The sequence below is a fragment of the Panicum virgatum genome, chromosome 8N (assembly GCF_016808335.1).
Source record: "Panicum virgatum strain AP13 chromosome 8N, P.virgatum_v5, whole genome shotgun sequence".
Lineage (NCBI taxonomy): Eukaryota > Viridiplantae > Streptophyta > Magnoliopsida > Poales > Poaceae > Panicum > Panicum virgatum.
In genome coordinates, this window is record NC_053152.1 from 18,068,582 (window position 1) to 18,084,380 (window position 15,799).

At 45.7% G+C, this 15,799-nt stretch overlaps 1 pseudogene; it reads left to right on the forward strand.

The window, feature by feature from the left end:
- The window catches only part of LOC120684853, a 77,165-nt pseudogene extending 69,470 nt beyond the window's left edge, over positions 1–7,695 (forward strand).
- Positions 7,696–15,799: the final 8,104 nt, after the last annotated feature.

The following is a 15,799-nucleotide window of genomic DNA, read 5'->3' on the forward strand; positions in this document are numbered from 1 at the left end:
CTCCCAAAAGTAAAAGGCAAATTTTGCTCACGGACAACGTTCAATCATGGAATTGGCGAATGCACACCACCAAAATGATAATTTGGCCAGTACCATTATGAAACGGTGGTTCTTTGCTGCTGGACACCGAATGCAATAAAATATTTATTTTCATGGTTCGGTAGAGAGAAAGACGCGTGAATAGACCACATTGCCCCCTGCAAGTCGTCTTCTACCTCTAGATTCCACACTTCTCTCTCCTCCATTCCCTCAGCTCTACACTGTGCATCACCGCTCCTGTCCCCAACCCCGCTTGCCCCACCGCACTCCCCACGGATGGTAGTAGGAACCAGCAGGCAACACACACCGCCATGAATACTAGCAGGAATGGGTCGAAGGTGTCACGAAGACGGGACATGAAGCCAGGGCACGAAGTCTCTGGAGTGATGTCCGTGTGGGGTGGGATGAGCCATTGCTGTCGGGCATCATCCGTGTGGCTGTGACGCGCTACTGCCAGGGTTGCTCCATCTATGTCCGAATCTGAAAAGGAACAGGGACCACCACCATTAGTAAGGGCAGGGGCATCGTAGAGGTCGTAGCTGGTTGGATTCATGGTCGAAGGCGACCATTGTCATCGCAAATGGTGCGTACGCCTTCGCTACCGCCGTTGGTGATGTCGAGGCCACAGCTGCATGGGTAGCAGGTAGGGAGGCGCGTATTCAAATGCGCCGGCCGCTGCCGTCGATGGTGTGTCAGGCGGGGCGGGGGGGCACGAAGAAGTACAACTCCTGCTCGTTGATGTGTGCCAGGCTTGGGAGCTCCCAAGGGTCCTGGCAATACAGGTGCACCATGGGGATGATGTCGAACTTGTTGAGCGACCTACTTTAGGTAGAACCCAAGCAGATGACGGATCTAACGGAAACCCTGGTAGCTCCAGCTCCGTTGTCGCTGCACCAGATGACAGTGGTGATGCGGCAGGCCATGGCTCCACCATGGATGAGTACAGAGTAAGTACATGTTGCTTTGCCTTTGCTAGTTGCTTGATGGATCGACGGAGAATTGGAGACAAAGATGGAGATATAAGAGAGAAAGGTGGAGTCTAGAGGTAGAAGATAACTTGGAAGGGCAATATGGTCTTTGCACGCATCTTTCTCTCTCCCAAACCATAAAAATGAAAATTTTATTGCCTGTGGTGTCTAGCAGCAAAGAACCATGGCTTTATAATGGTACTGGGCAAATTGTCGATTGGGCGGTGTGTATCGTCCAATTCCACAATTGAACGGTGTCTGTGAACAAAATTTCCTAGAGTAAAACTAAACTCAGGACTACTATTAAATGAAAATTTAATACCAAGTTCTACAGCCTTTTTTTTGAAACACCATCTACAACTTTGAGTACTGACCTACTCAGATCAGGAACATAAACGTCACCTTTAGTGTCATCTGTGTTAGAAATATAGAATATCAATAAGCCGAAACACTCTACAATGCCAACAACACTTTATCAGTTTACAAAACCGAAAACTTTGTTTTATAAACTCGGGCAAGAAAGAAGAGAACAAAGAAGTTGGTGACATCTCCTCACTCCAGTTCATTTGAGGTCACATAATTTCGAAGAGTATGTGTTAACCCATGCATAGCATGATATGTCTGGCTCCTCCTTGCCTGTATTTTATTCTGAAAGTGAACAGAGTGTGAAGTGGAGTAGCTTGGTATTACAATATAAGTAAAAAAACAAAGAGCTGGAGAGCAGCCATACCTGCAGGATGCTTTTTTGTTCACTAGACTCGGGCTGCCCACGAACTTGGCCCTCAAAGCGGTATCCATGAGGTGTGTTTGTGGGCTTCACCTGGCAACTTGGGCCATAAATTGTCCTAGACCCACAAACAGACCACAGAATCCTTGGTTTAGAAATAAAATATAGATTACAAAATGCGCAGCAAGTGAAATGATTAGAAGGTTAACTTTATTGGTACACAAAAATTTCACATGAACTTATTCTTGTTTGGCTGGACATTAGATTTTTTTTTGTTTCAACTAACTTATTTCAAGTTCGAAGTTGAGTTTCTAAATTTTATACAACATAGGTATCATCATCAGTTGAGTTCATAAACGGTCTCTTAATTTGGTGTGAAATTGAATGGCTGAGTGTTTGTTGGGTGCCATTGCACTTGCTGTGCTTGTCATTATAGTGACCAACCAATATATTATAATTTATTTCTCAACAAACATGTAATATGTTTTCTTCTACAACTTGTTTTGTTCAGCCGTTGATATACCACAGGAATATATTCAAGTACTACAATACATAACAAAACACATGTACAACAAAATTTTATTTATGGTTTACCTTTTTCTCTTACAGATTAAGCTATTCTTTTCATCCTACAATCCATTCCTGTTGCGGTTTACAATAGCTCACAAGATGAAGAAGGTAAAGGAAGTTTTAACCAACATAGAGAAAGAGGGTTGTGGGACCCTTGATCTGGTGCCCCAAGATACATCAATGTGGGCTGATGAGGTGGCTAGAAATCAAGCTACTATTTCACCCACCAATGGGGGCATCGACATTATTAGAATAGTAGGAAGGGATACTGAAAAGAAAAAGTTAATCAAATTACTGAAAAGTGAAGCTGATGAGGTTGTCTCAATCATTCCTATTGTTGGACTTGGTGGCCTGGGGAAGACAACACTAGCCCAATCAATTTTTTTTATAGTAGAACCAAAACCTTTGATCTACGGGTATGGGTCTATGTGTCTAAGAAGTTTGATCTACAAAGAATTGGAGAAATAATCATATCAACAGTGAGTAGGAGTACCAGTATTGAGCCAAGCGAATGGTACATCACCCTAAAAGATGGCAATTTGCAGTCCATTACTGAAATGTTGAAAAGTATGCTCCCTACCAAAAAGTATTTGATTGTTCTTGATGATATGTGGGAGGAAGGTGTGGATAATTTGGAAAAACTAAAGCATATCCTGCAGTATGGTCGGAAGGGAAGCAAGATCATATTAAGTACACGAATGCAACATGTAGTGGATAAATTGGATATTGGTGCTCTAGCTAGTCAAGGAATAATCCGCCCTGTGCGCAAGAGTGACCAAATCAATTTAAGCATTTTATCAGATGATGACTGTTGGAATGTGATGCGAAAAACACCATTCTGGCAAGATGAGGATCTATGTGGATTAGAAGCAATTGGTAGACAAATCGCCAAGAAGTGTGCAGGTCTACCACTACTAGCACGATCTCTTGGATTTTTGTTATCCCAACATAAGTCTACAGCGGCATGGGAAGATATAATGGACAAGAAGATTATTTTGGGTATGGAAGAAAATACTTTGTTGCAAGAGCCTTTGGAGCGCCTCATGTTGAGCTATTACTACATGCCGTTAAAGTTCAAGTTGTGCTTCACATATTGTGCAGTTTACGCCAAGGGCTTTACTATTGCTAGTGACAACCTCATCCAGCAATGGAGAGCCCTTGGATATATTCAATCAATCGTCGATGGCAAACACTGTGTCGACTATTTGTTGGGGATGTCTTTTTTTCAAATTTCCAAGACTTCTCCGGTCAGTAGAATAATCTCTTTTCCATCCGTTGATTCATTCTGCAAGATACAATGCTACCGATGTTAAACTCCAAGATTGTCAACAGATCTATGTTAGTACTTATTTAACAATAAATTGAGTGGCATGGTGGTCTTACCCACAGTTATCACTGCAATCCACATCCATGGAAACACAATGAACACACGAACTATTTTGCCACTTCTCCATAGTATTTCAGTAAAAGAAAAGAAAGCATCATGAACTATATGAGCAGCTAATGTGCCAAACGCCCAAATTTTTTTGGGAATGTTAAGTTGGGATATTTACTTAATATAACTAACTAGAGTCATAATAACTGATTTTTATTGTTAAAAATTGACCAGCTATGGCTAAATTTTCGTTTACTTCATCGAATGGCGACTAATGAATCACAGAATTCTGAACATTCAGGTTATGAATCTTTTTTTATTTTCTGAATAGATGATTGTTTGTTAGTTAGAAAGAAAGACACTATCAGAAGGTAGAAGGAAATGATCACATTAATATTCTGATTGAAATGTTTAATTGTAACATGATGAAAGAATTAAAACCAATATACCCAAGTGATAACTCAAGAACCTCAAGCTCGTTTTGGAAACATAAAAACCCAAGAACCTCAATGGCAATGAGGACCCTAGCGAACAATATCTGAGATGGAAAGGAATGACCTTTTTCCCAAATATGTAGGAGGGGTGTGCAAGTTTGTAGTAAAAGAATTAAATGATCCTTAGTGCAACTTGGCTACAACCAGCACTAGGCTCAAGGAGCCAATCAGAATAAGGACTAGGTTAGATGTTTTGAAATTTAAAATATGGAACATAATATCTAATCGAAACAATAAAAATTTGTTGGAGAAGAATTCAATGGTAGCAAAAAGATCCAAACAAGCTGGGACGTGTCTAAGAACTTTAGAAGAATCATACCATAATATATGTAAAAATACTACAAGATATAAATGAGAAAAATAAAACAATCATATTAAACAAAGCATTAAGGAAACATGAAAATGTTTTGTATACCCAAACCGAATGGATCATATAGAGAGGGAAAATAGGCACATAGACAAAAGCCCCAACATGCTATTGTGGGTGTCTATTTGGTATGCGATGTATATCGGAGTTGTTTGGTTTATGCCCTGCCGCCACACCCTTGGCTTGGCAAGCATCTTAGCTCTAAGCGCTCGAAATCAAACGCCTAGGGGAGCTTATTGGTTTATGCAAGTTTGTCTCAAGGCAAAGCAAATAAGCCCTATGAGTGAAGGACAGAGAAAAAAAATGCTGTAGTGCTGCTGGCTTAGGGGACGACAAGAGCAACAGTGGATGAAAATTTTGGGAGAATCAGAGTGGGACAGGTGGAGTGAAAATATTGGGAGAAAACTTGTTGGTATCCAGTTTTTTCTTGAGATTCTCTAAAAGTGGAAATAGAAATCCAATTTAAGCATCTTGGGGTCTATCAGGATCAGTGCAAAATTGTTTTTTTTTCTTGAATGATGCAGGAGAGCTAAGAAAAAGCTAAAATAGCTCAAGGCTAGAGTCACCCATCCTAAGCAGAACACGGACACACCTAGATAGCAAAAAGATCTGAGAAGATCGATGCTAGTATTATTATTTTGTGAAATTCACTCAAGGTTTAACAGCTAGGAGTAAGAAACAGCTCGTTCGTTACCATCAAGATAATCTTTCTCGCTACTAACAGTAGTAACAACTGATCTGTCTGCAGAATGCTCCAGAGGATGCTGAAGGTCCCATCAAGGTGACGATGCATGATTTGGTTTATGATCTTGCAACGATAATACTTGGCCAACAGTTAATTGCTCTAAATGATCCCAAAGAATTGACTCAGAACAGCCTTGAGAAGAATTATTGCTGACATATGCAGTTTATCAATTATCAGAAGCAGCCTATTGATCGGAAAAAAAATTCCAAGTAAAATTAGATCTCTCCACTTTACAGAGTGCGACAGATTGCAGCTTCAAGATAAGTCATTCTCTAAATGCAAGTATTTGCGTGTCTTGGACATAAGTGAATGTTCCATCCAAGGGAAATCTGTCCCCAGCAACATATCGTTGCCATCTTCCATTCATCAACTGATGCTGCTAAGGTACCCCGATGCCTCGGGCTTGCCAATTACATCACTTCCGAAATCCTTGCATAAACTTCAGAATATGCAGACACTAATTCTGTCTAACTGCGCACTTGAAACCTTGCCTAATAATATTGGTAGCCTTCTTAACCTATCTGGCAATAGCAGCCTCAATAAGTTACCCGTGTCATTTGGGGAGCTCTCTGCACTCTGGTTCCTCAACCTATCAGCATGCTCTAAATTTTATGAGCTACCTGAGTCAATTGGCAATCTTATTTCTTTACGTCATCTAGACATGTCAGGCTGTAATGTGCTCCAAAAGCTCCCTGACAAGTTCGGTACCCTTCCTAACCTCTTGTTCCTAAACTTGTCCAGCTGTTCGAAACTAGTTAAACAGCCTGACAGTATTAACATCAAGTCTTTAGAGCATCTAAACCTATCAAGTTGCCACCAACTACAAGGCTTACCAAACAATTTTGGCAATCTTGAAAATCTCATGTTCTTAAACCTCTCTGACTGCTACAATGCACATATGTTACCAGAGTCCTTTTGCCGACTTAAGCATCTAAAAGACCTAGATCTTTCAGACTGTCATGATCTAAAAGAGCTCCCTAAATGCTTTGGTAATCTTTCTGAGCTTCATTCTCTGAATCTAACAAGCTGTTCTAAGCTGCAATCATTGCCCGAGTCATTTGGTGGTATGTCAAAGTTGAAGCGCCTTGATTTGTCATATTGTATAAGGCTTGAAAATCTGCCATCGTCATTTCGTAGCTTGAAGCTTCAAGTACTGTACATGTTGAATCTCCATGAGTTGCCAGAGGGTATTAGCAACATGACTAGTCTCATCAAGTTTGAAGTCCACTCAGTAAAGGGGTGGGATATAGATTTCTTTGGAACTCCTTCCATTTTGAGGCTGCCTTACAGGGTAGTAGAACGTAGTGTACATGAAGGGCACGAGGTGGGTTATTGGCCACATAGCAGTATAGTGAGCATTGGGAAATTGGCTTGTCAACACCTACGGATTAATCACCTTGAGAAAGTCAAGCATTCGGAAGATGCGGAGAGAGCTAAACTGAGAGATAATGCTGACCTCAAGAAGCTATGCCTTTCCTGGGGCCATGAAGATATGACAGAGAACAAGAGAGATGCAGAGGTGTTGGAGAACCTTATTCCTCCTCGGACTCTAGAAGGATTCACACTAAGAGGTTACATGGGCACAAACTTGCCTAAATGGATGCTTGAGATCTCCTCCTATCTTCCGTATCTCACCAGTATCAAACTCATGAATTTAGCATGTGATGCTGTTCCTCAACTTGGGATGCTGCCCAATCTCAGGCTGTTGCTTATCATCCTAATTCCCAACATCACGAAGATCAGAAAGGAATTCTATGGAGAGAAAGGAGCATGCAAAAGGTTGCGAGTTATTCAATTATACGGATTGAAGAACATGGAGGAGTGCTGGACAACACGGTCAGGTGAAGAAGGTGATGATTTCTTAATCCCTAATTTGCACATGTTGGATATATGGGACTGCCCAAAGTTGAAGTTCCTGTCGTATCCCCCCAAAAGTATGTATTGGGACTTGACCGACGGCGATGAGGTGCTACCACCAATGCATGAGTTTGGGAGGCTTTCAGCTTCCACTCTTCCTTTTGAAGCCAAAATCAGAAGCAAAAGTTTTACTACTGACAAGTGGGATTGACTTCAGCACCTTGCCACCCTCGAGGAATTGAGTGTCACTGGTTTCCACAGCTCATTAGCCTCCTTCCCAGAGGCCACTCCATGTTTCCCCTCTCTCAGAAGACTACATTTGATGCTACCCAGCCTGGAGATACTGCCGGAAAGGCTGGGGCAGCTCATTACCCTTGAAAAAAATAATCATCAGGGGCTCGCCCAACCTGACATCTTTGCCTCAAAGCATACGGAACTTTACCGCCTTGAAGAGACTGGAAATTGGGAGCTGACCAAGACTGGTTGTGTCATGTGGGGATGCACGTATGGCCGGCGCCAGAGAGTCCAGGGAGACGTCCAGGTTCAGGATTAGTTAGAGATGTTTTAGAGATTTTGTTTTGTTAGCTTGGGAGATAAGTTGCTTAGAGGTTTGTTAGGAAAGTTTGTTCAGGATTGGCGTCATATAAGCCAAGTCCTAGGGATCAGGAAGGTAGGCTTAGATTGATTTGTATCTTGGCCGCGTCCCTGCCTCCTTGGTGCGTCGTGAGCTGCCACCATTGCTCCGCCGCGCCGACGAGGTCTAGGGCCACGTCCAGCCACCTGTTTCAAATACAATCTGTGCAGAATTCCTTCCTCCAATCTTCCGTTCCCTTCCATCCGTGACAACTTGGTATCAGACAAGACTTGTTGCGTGCCCATGGGTGATCGTGACGATCTGAAGAAGGAGCTCGAGACGATCTCCACCACTCTCCGTGACCTGGGCGCCAAGTTTGACGACCTCACCGTGAAGGTCGATCGCCTGGCGCCGCTCGCTCCGGTGGCGACCAAACTCGCCGCACTGCCGGAGAAGGTCGTCACGCTCCAGTCCACCACCTTCGAGAACACGGAAAAAGTCCGTGCCCTCAACCTCACTCTCATCTGCGTCGAGTCGGCTCAGCGCGACGGCAAGGCGCCCGCCCAGGAGGATGTCGACGCCACGGACGACTCCATCAACAACCAGAGGGACCATGGTCCCAAGCCGCCGCCACGCCCCGAACCCTCGTTCCGACCGCCGCCATGCACGGAACCCCCGTTCCGGCTGCCGCCGTGGGATCGCTTCCGCTAGGAGGACGATGACTACGTCGACTCCCACTTCCACCCGCGAGTCCGCCTCGAGTTCCCCACGTTCGACGGCAAGGAGGACCCGCTTCCATGGCTCAACCGATGTGAAACTTTCTTTCGAGGCCAGAACACCGCCGGGTCTGGTTCGCCGCCATGCATCTCACCGGCACGGCGTAGCTTTGGTACTACCGTTTGGAAATCACGGCCGGGACACCATCGTGGCGCTGCTTCACCCAACTCGTCCAGCAGAGGTTTGGACCGCCAATGACGGACAGTCCGGTGGGCGAACTGATGCTACTCCACTGCACGGACTCTGTGGAGGACTACACCGACAAGTTCCTCTCCTACGCCTGCCGCGACGCCGACCTCTCTGAACAGCAACTTGTTCAGATCTACACGGCAGGACTGGTGAACCTGCTGAAGACCGATGTTGCCTTGCGCCGGCCGGAGAGCCTAGACGATGCCATTATGCTTGCTCGCGCCTACGAGCAGCGCATGCATCTATCCTCGATAGATCCATCACCGGGCCGAGGCGCCCGCTCAACGTCACATGCTTCCTCAAGCTCTACGACGACTAAAGCCGCTGCGCCGGCCGCCGCATCGGCTTCTTCTGCAGTACCCGTGTCGGGCAAATCCTCGGCCCTGTCCGCGACACTGCCTCGCCGTCGTCTCTCGCCCGCAGAGATGGCTCAACATCACGCCGTCGGTCTGTGCTACAACTACACGAGAAATTCGTCCTGGGCCACCGCTGCAAGAAGCTGTTCGTCATCGAGGTGATCAGCTTCGACGACGACGAAGAGGTGGACGAGGAGATTGAGTGTCTGGCTCTCATGGGCTCCCAGCATGAGCCGGGCATCTCTCTGCACGCCGCCACTAGAGTTCTAGCGCGGGGTTGCCAAACCATGAAGGTCCACGTGCGCGTCGGCGACGTCGTGGCAGTCGCCCTGCTGGACTCCGGGTCGTCGCACAACTACATCGACGTCTAGATGGCACAATGGGCGGGCGTCCACCTGATAGTGCACAATGGCCTGTCGGTGGCGGTGGCGAATGGCGACCACATCACGTCCCCGGGGCGTGCCATGGGCCAGAGCGTGCGCTTCGGCGGGGAGGCGTTCGACATCGACCTCTACGCCCTCACCCTCGGCGAGTATGACATGGTGCTCGGGGTGTAGTGGCTGGGCACCCTGGGCCCCATCCTGTGGGACTTCGCGAAGCACACCATAGCGTTCAAGAGGAGTGGCAAGCGCGTGCTGTGGCGTGGCATCGACACAACGCTTGTTTTTAGGCCACCTCAGCAACAGGGAGGATTCAGACCTCCAGTCTTTCAGCAGCAGCAGCAGTTTGGCCCAAGGTCAAATACCCCACAATTCAATCATGGGAATGGCAACAATCGATGCTTTAATTGTGGCAGTACTGACCATTTTGCCAAGAATTACCCGCAACCCAAGAAGTCATATCCAGGGCAGAACTCGAATCAGAACAGCAAGGTGTAACAATTATATATTTGCTCAAAAACTATTGCGGATAGGCCCCTGCTTGACGCAACACACTGTTGACAGCCAAATTAGGCACCTGCTGAGGCTGACCGGTCTGGTCTGTACAGTCCGAGTAGAATTAGGGTTTTTGTAAAGAGTCCTCATGTAATCCTACTCGTGAAGGGGTACGTCTTCCCCGACCTATAAATATAAAGGCTAAGGCCGATTGAGGTTATTCCCAATCGAATCAATAAAAAAATCGCATTCCTTTTATCTCTCAAACCCTAGCCTTTTCCAACCCTAGATTGCTTTCTTCCTTCGTCCCGGCGGCGTTTGAAGACATTCTGAGTGGCCTGCTGACCTTAGAGCAACCCTACGATCACGAGCTCCGACGGGGTCCCTCCCGAGCTCGCTGTTCTAGGTCTTCGCGAGTTCTCTGCCTGCACCGGTCAGACCGGTTGGCGAAACCGGTCAGACCGGTCCGCCCAGGGTTCTCGCTGTGTTGATCGTTTTGACTATCGTCGCGCGTTCTAGAGCTTTCGAGTGCGTTGGCGCAATTCTGTATCAACACACTTTTTGGCGACTCCACTCGGGAAAGATTAATGTAGTTTTAAAACCAATCTCATCTACTCCTTGAAGAAGATGGGCTCTTCAGAAGTCAATAAGGAGAACATCATCATGGCTACCATGGAGGAGCTCACCGAGGAGGAACGCAAGGCCTACCTTCTTGTGGAGGAGCACGTCAAGGCACAATTCTTGAAGGGCTTCAAGAAGGATCGTGGTGGCCTCGTCAAAAGGATGGAGGAGTTCGTGCTGCCGTCTCTCAAGGTTAGCCAGGATAAGATTGAAGAGATCCCCAATGTAAGCCTTTCTCCATCTGATATGTTTGATAGGATGTCATCTTTAATGGATCAGAAGATTAGTGCTGCACAAGCTGCCACAGGTGACATGTTAGTTAAATTGAGTAGTGATGTTGATGCGCTTAAAGGTAAACAACCTATGTCAGATCCTAACTCATCAGATCCGAGTTCGGCTACCCCTGAGTTCACATCTGAACCACTCTATGGTATGCCGCCGAAATCGTTTTCAGGGCAAACCCCGCCACCATCAACCGTGCACACAGCACCGGTCGGACCGGTCCCACAGACCGGTCAGACCGGTACGACCGGTCAGACCGGTTACCAGACTGGTCATACCAGTTACTCAGTGCCGTCGCTGACACCTCTCGAGACAATTCCAGGTTCGGCTGCCCCTAGCCGAACTAATGAATTGTCACTTTATACACCGCCTCGCGCTACTGTTGTAGCGGGAGGATCATAGGGATCTGGACCTAATCAAGGACCGATCCCAACTTCGTTACAGACGATGGCGCATGGAAATCCTAATGCACATCGGTTTTCTGAGTTCTATACCAGCCAGCACTATCAAGCCGATCTTCTTAAGTTCAAAGAGGATCTGGCAAATGCGATTAAGAATAAGCTTGGGGTGGATATGGGTACTACACGTTTATATCAAAAACCTTATCCCATTGAGTTTGATTTCACTCCTTTTCCTGCTGGTTGGCGTATTCCTGAGTTTACTAAATTTAATGGTGATGATTCTCGTACAACTTGGGAACACGTTAGTCAATATGTATTGCAGTTAGGGGAAGCTGGTTTTAATGATGCTTTACGTGTGCGTTTATTTTCTTTATCTTTAACTGGAACAGCTTTCTCTTGGTTTTGTTCACTTGCTCCTAACTCTATTTGCAATTGGGCTCAATTGGAGCGTAAATTTCATGATCACTTCTTTAGTGGGGAAACCGAAGCGAAATTGTTGGATTTAACATCGATTAGGCAAGGACGTGATGAATCTTCTTCGGATTATTTCAAAAGATTTAAAGAAATTAAAAATCAGTGTTTTAGTTTGACAATTTCCGAAAACGATTTGGCGGATTTGGCATTTAATGGTTTATGCTCTTATTTGAAAGAGAAACTTGAGGGCTTTGAATATCATACCGTGAATTTCTTGCAAGTCAAAGTCATTGGTTTAGAATTTAAACTTAAAAATGCCAAAGATACTTTCAAGCCTCATCGGTCCAACACACACATTCTTGATCATGATTCGGATGGTTCGGACGATGGTATTAAGGAAGTATATGCCGCCAAATTTGTTTGGCCATCAAAGGCCAAACCCGGTTCGGTTCCGTCTCTCAAGCCGATTCAAAAGAATCGGCAGGAGGAGCCGAAGTTTACTTTTGATGTTTCTAAGTGTGATCGGATTTTTGATGAATTGCTTAAGAATGGTAACATCCGATTATCGCATGCTATTCCATCTCCCGACGAGCTTAAACGACATGCATATTGTAAGTGGCATAACTCTACATCTCATGCTACTAATGATTGTAATGTTTTTCGTCGATAGGTACAATCGGCCATTAATGAAGGACGATTAGTACTTTCGGAGACGCAGATTGACAAAGCTCCTTTCCCTGTTCATACGCTGGAATTGAACAATCCAAAGGTGCTCATTCAGCCGGAACAAGCCGAAGGAGCCAAGGGAAAGCATGTTGTCATCGGTGATCCAAGACCGATGAACACAAGTGACAAGATCCTTGCCCGAGAAGTTATCAAAGAGAAAACTGATGATGGCAAGAGTACTCTAAAGATCATTGTCAAGAATCCCAGACTCGGGGGGCAAGGGAGCTCTCCACCAGAAAATCGGTCTGCTGATCAGGCATGACCGGTCAGAACGGTGTCTACGACCGGTCAGACCGGTTCTTCCAGCCGGTCAAACTGCCCTGGTGACCGTCCCTGGACTTTCAAGCCAAAATGTCCGGAAGTGGGTACTTGGAAGACCAACGAGGTGAAGGTGCAGGGAAGAGATGCTAATCAGAAGCCCACCTTCAACCAGTTGTTGAACAAATACACAAAGGCCGTTCAAAATGATCGGCCACTAAAAAAGAGACCGCGTTCACCGCCGCGCCAAGATCGTCTAGCATCCCCAAGGAGGGAGTCTAGCAAGCGCAGAGGTGATGTTGTTACATTATATCCTCCTCAGAAGATGTATGCTACCATGCCATGGATGCCACCGGCTTCAAATGCAACGAATCCGGCATGGGAACATGGGGGGATATGGATGCAGTGTTTCCCGATGCCTTATGCTCCACATTATCAAGGGGAAAGCTCCAGGGTACCAGTACATGACCGATTGGGACTGCGCCAATCCGGTCCTGTGCAGCAGGTTGCACCGGTCAGACCGGTCCATGCCGACCGGTCAGACCAGTCTCATCAGAGGCCGGGTCGAGCTCCTGTTCCAAGGTTTGAATATCGCGTCAAAGAAAAGAGAGAGGAGCAGAAGACTGTGACTGACTCAGAGAAGCTTAAAGCCGATTTTGTGGTTCAAATCGGTGAAATCAAAGTGCCCATAAGAGATACGGGCAAGAGACCGATGGATGTAGATACATCGGTTGGTGTTCCTTCACAAAAGCTGGTCATGGCCAATGATCATGAGGCCGGTAGCAGCAGGGGTGCAGCGGATAAGTACCATCAGCCTAGATGGTTCCCTTCGGGATTAACTCATACGCAAAAAAGGAAATTGCAGCGCCTCCGCAACAAAGAAAAAAAGGAACAGGAGAAGGAGAAGGAGAAGATGAGGGATGAGGAATTCAATAGATACAGGCCTATGTTCCCTCAAGGAAAGGCATGGAAGGCAAAGACAGCTGACCAGCCAGACAGACTGGACGGACCGCTGCAACCGACCGGTCAGACCGGTCAGACCGCTCTGACCAATCGATCAGACCGGTCGAGCCCAGTACAGAGGCAATAGCCGAATCGGCGCCGCCTGTTTCGGTTTCTTCTGTTGATGAAGCCTCATCAGTTCCTCCGACATCAGAAGACAAAGAGTTGGTAGACTACGAAGCGTTTCCAGAGCGCACCAATATGGAGATCAATGTGGTGCTCTTATCTTCGGATTACTTCGTGGTTCCGGAGGAGGATTTGGCTCATCTTCAGTTCAGGCCCCGTGAAGCTGTGTTCCAGAAGCCAAGCGAGAAAGACAATCATCTGAAGGCTCTTTATGTGAGGGGACACATCAACGGGAAGCCGGTGACTCGCATGCTAATAGATGGTGGGGCCATTGTAAATCTTATGCCCTACTCGCTGTACAAGAAGCTCGGTGGCCAAGACGAAGACTTGATCAAGACGAACATGACCGTCAGTGGTGTTGAAGGTAGAGAGCCCCTTAGCGCCAAGGGAGTTGCTTCCATGGAGCTCACCATTGGAAGTAAGACGCTTGCTACAGCTTTCTTCATCGCGGAAGTGCAAGGTAATTACAATTTGATTATTGGGAGGGATTGGATTCATGCAAATCAGTGTGTTCCTTCTACCTTGCATCAGTTTCTTGTTCAGTGGATCAGCGATGAGGTTGATATTGTCCATGGGGACACTTCATCCTTTGTTGCTTTAGCCGATTCAGATTCCATTAGTGCACACGACAACGTCAAGTGTTTATCGGGCGTGGATCTATCCGATTATGATTTGATCTGTTGCACTAAGGATGGTTTTGTTTCTGCTGTGCTAAAGCTGATGAATAATCGGCTAAATCATTTAATGTAAATCAGATGAGTACAACAGAAATTCCAGAGGCGACCGGTCAGACCGCCAGTGCCGACCGGTCAGACCGGTCCTGTCCCGTTCGGCGCACAGGGCCTACCGGTCAGACCGGACACCTCGACCGGTCAGACTGGTCCAACGCAGAATGGCTGCAGCAGAGGCTAGATCAATATCGGGCGCGTACGAACGATATGTGTGAAGCCATTGAAGATTCTGGTTTTCTAGATAAGCTGGGACAAGGGTTTACATCGGCCGATCCTTTAGAAAAGGTAGACATTGGTGATGGAACTATTCCTAGGCCGACCTTTGTAAACAAAAATTTATCGGCTGAATATAAAGCCGATTTGGTTAATTTATTAACGGAATATGTTGATTGTTTTGCTTGGGAGTATCATGAAATGCCTGGTTTGAGTCGTGATCTTGTTGAGCATCGTTTACCAATTAAAGCCGGTTTTAAACCTTATAAACAACTGGTTAGACGTTTCAATCCCATTATTTATGACCGAATTAAAACTAAAATTAATCGTTTACTTGATGTTGGATTTATTCGGTCTTGTCGTTATGCTGATTGGATCTCTAATATTGTGCCTGTTGAGAAAAAGGATTCGGGAAAAATTAGAGTGTGCATTGATTTTAGAGATCTTAATAAAGCTACTCCCAAGGATGAATATCCTTTGCCTATAGCCGATATGTTGATTAATGAGGCTTCCGGACATCGTGTCATTAGTTTTCTTGATGGTAACGCCGGTTACAATCAAATATTCATGGCCGAAGAAGATGTATCTAAAACGGCCTTTAGATGTCCGGGATTTGTCGGCTTCTTTGAGTGGGTGGTTATGACTTTTGGTTTAAAAAATGCGGGTGCTACTTATCAAAGAGCTATGAATTTAATCTTTCATGATTTAATTGGTGTCATCTTGGAAGTGTACATTGATGATATTGTCATTAAATCGGCCGGTTTAGATCATCATTTAGCCGATTTAAGAATTGCTCTTGAAAGGATGCGCCGGTATGGTTTAAAGATGAATCCACTCAAATGTGCTTTTGGTGTATCGGCTGGAAAGTTTCTTGGCTTCATTATTCATGAGAAGGGAATAGAGATTGACCCTAAGAGAGTTGAAGCCATGAAGAAGGTTGAAGCCCCTACATGCAAGAAGGATTTACAGAAGTTCTTGGGCAAGGTAAATTTCTTGAGAAGATTTATATCTAACTTGTCTGGGAAGATCGATGCTTTTACTCCTATTCTTCGGTTAAAGGATGAAACCGAATTTTCTTGGGGGGCAAAACAGCAAGAAGCATTTGAGAAGAT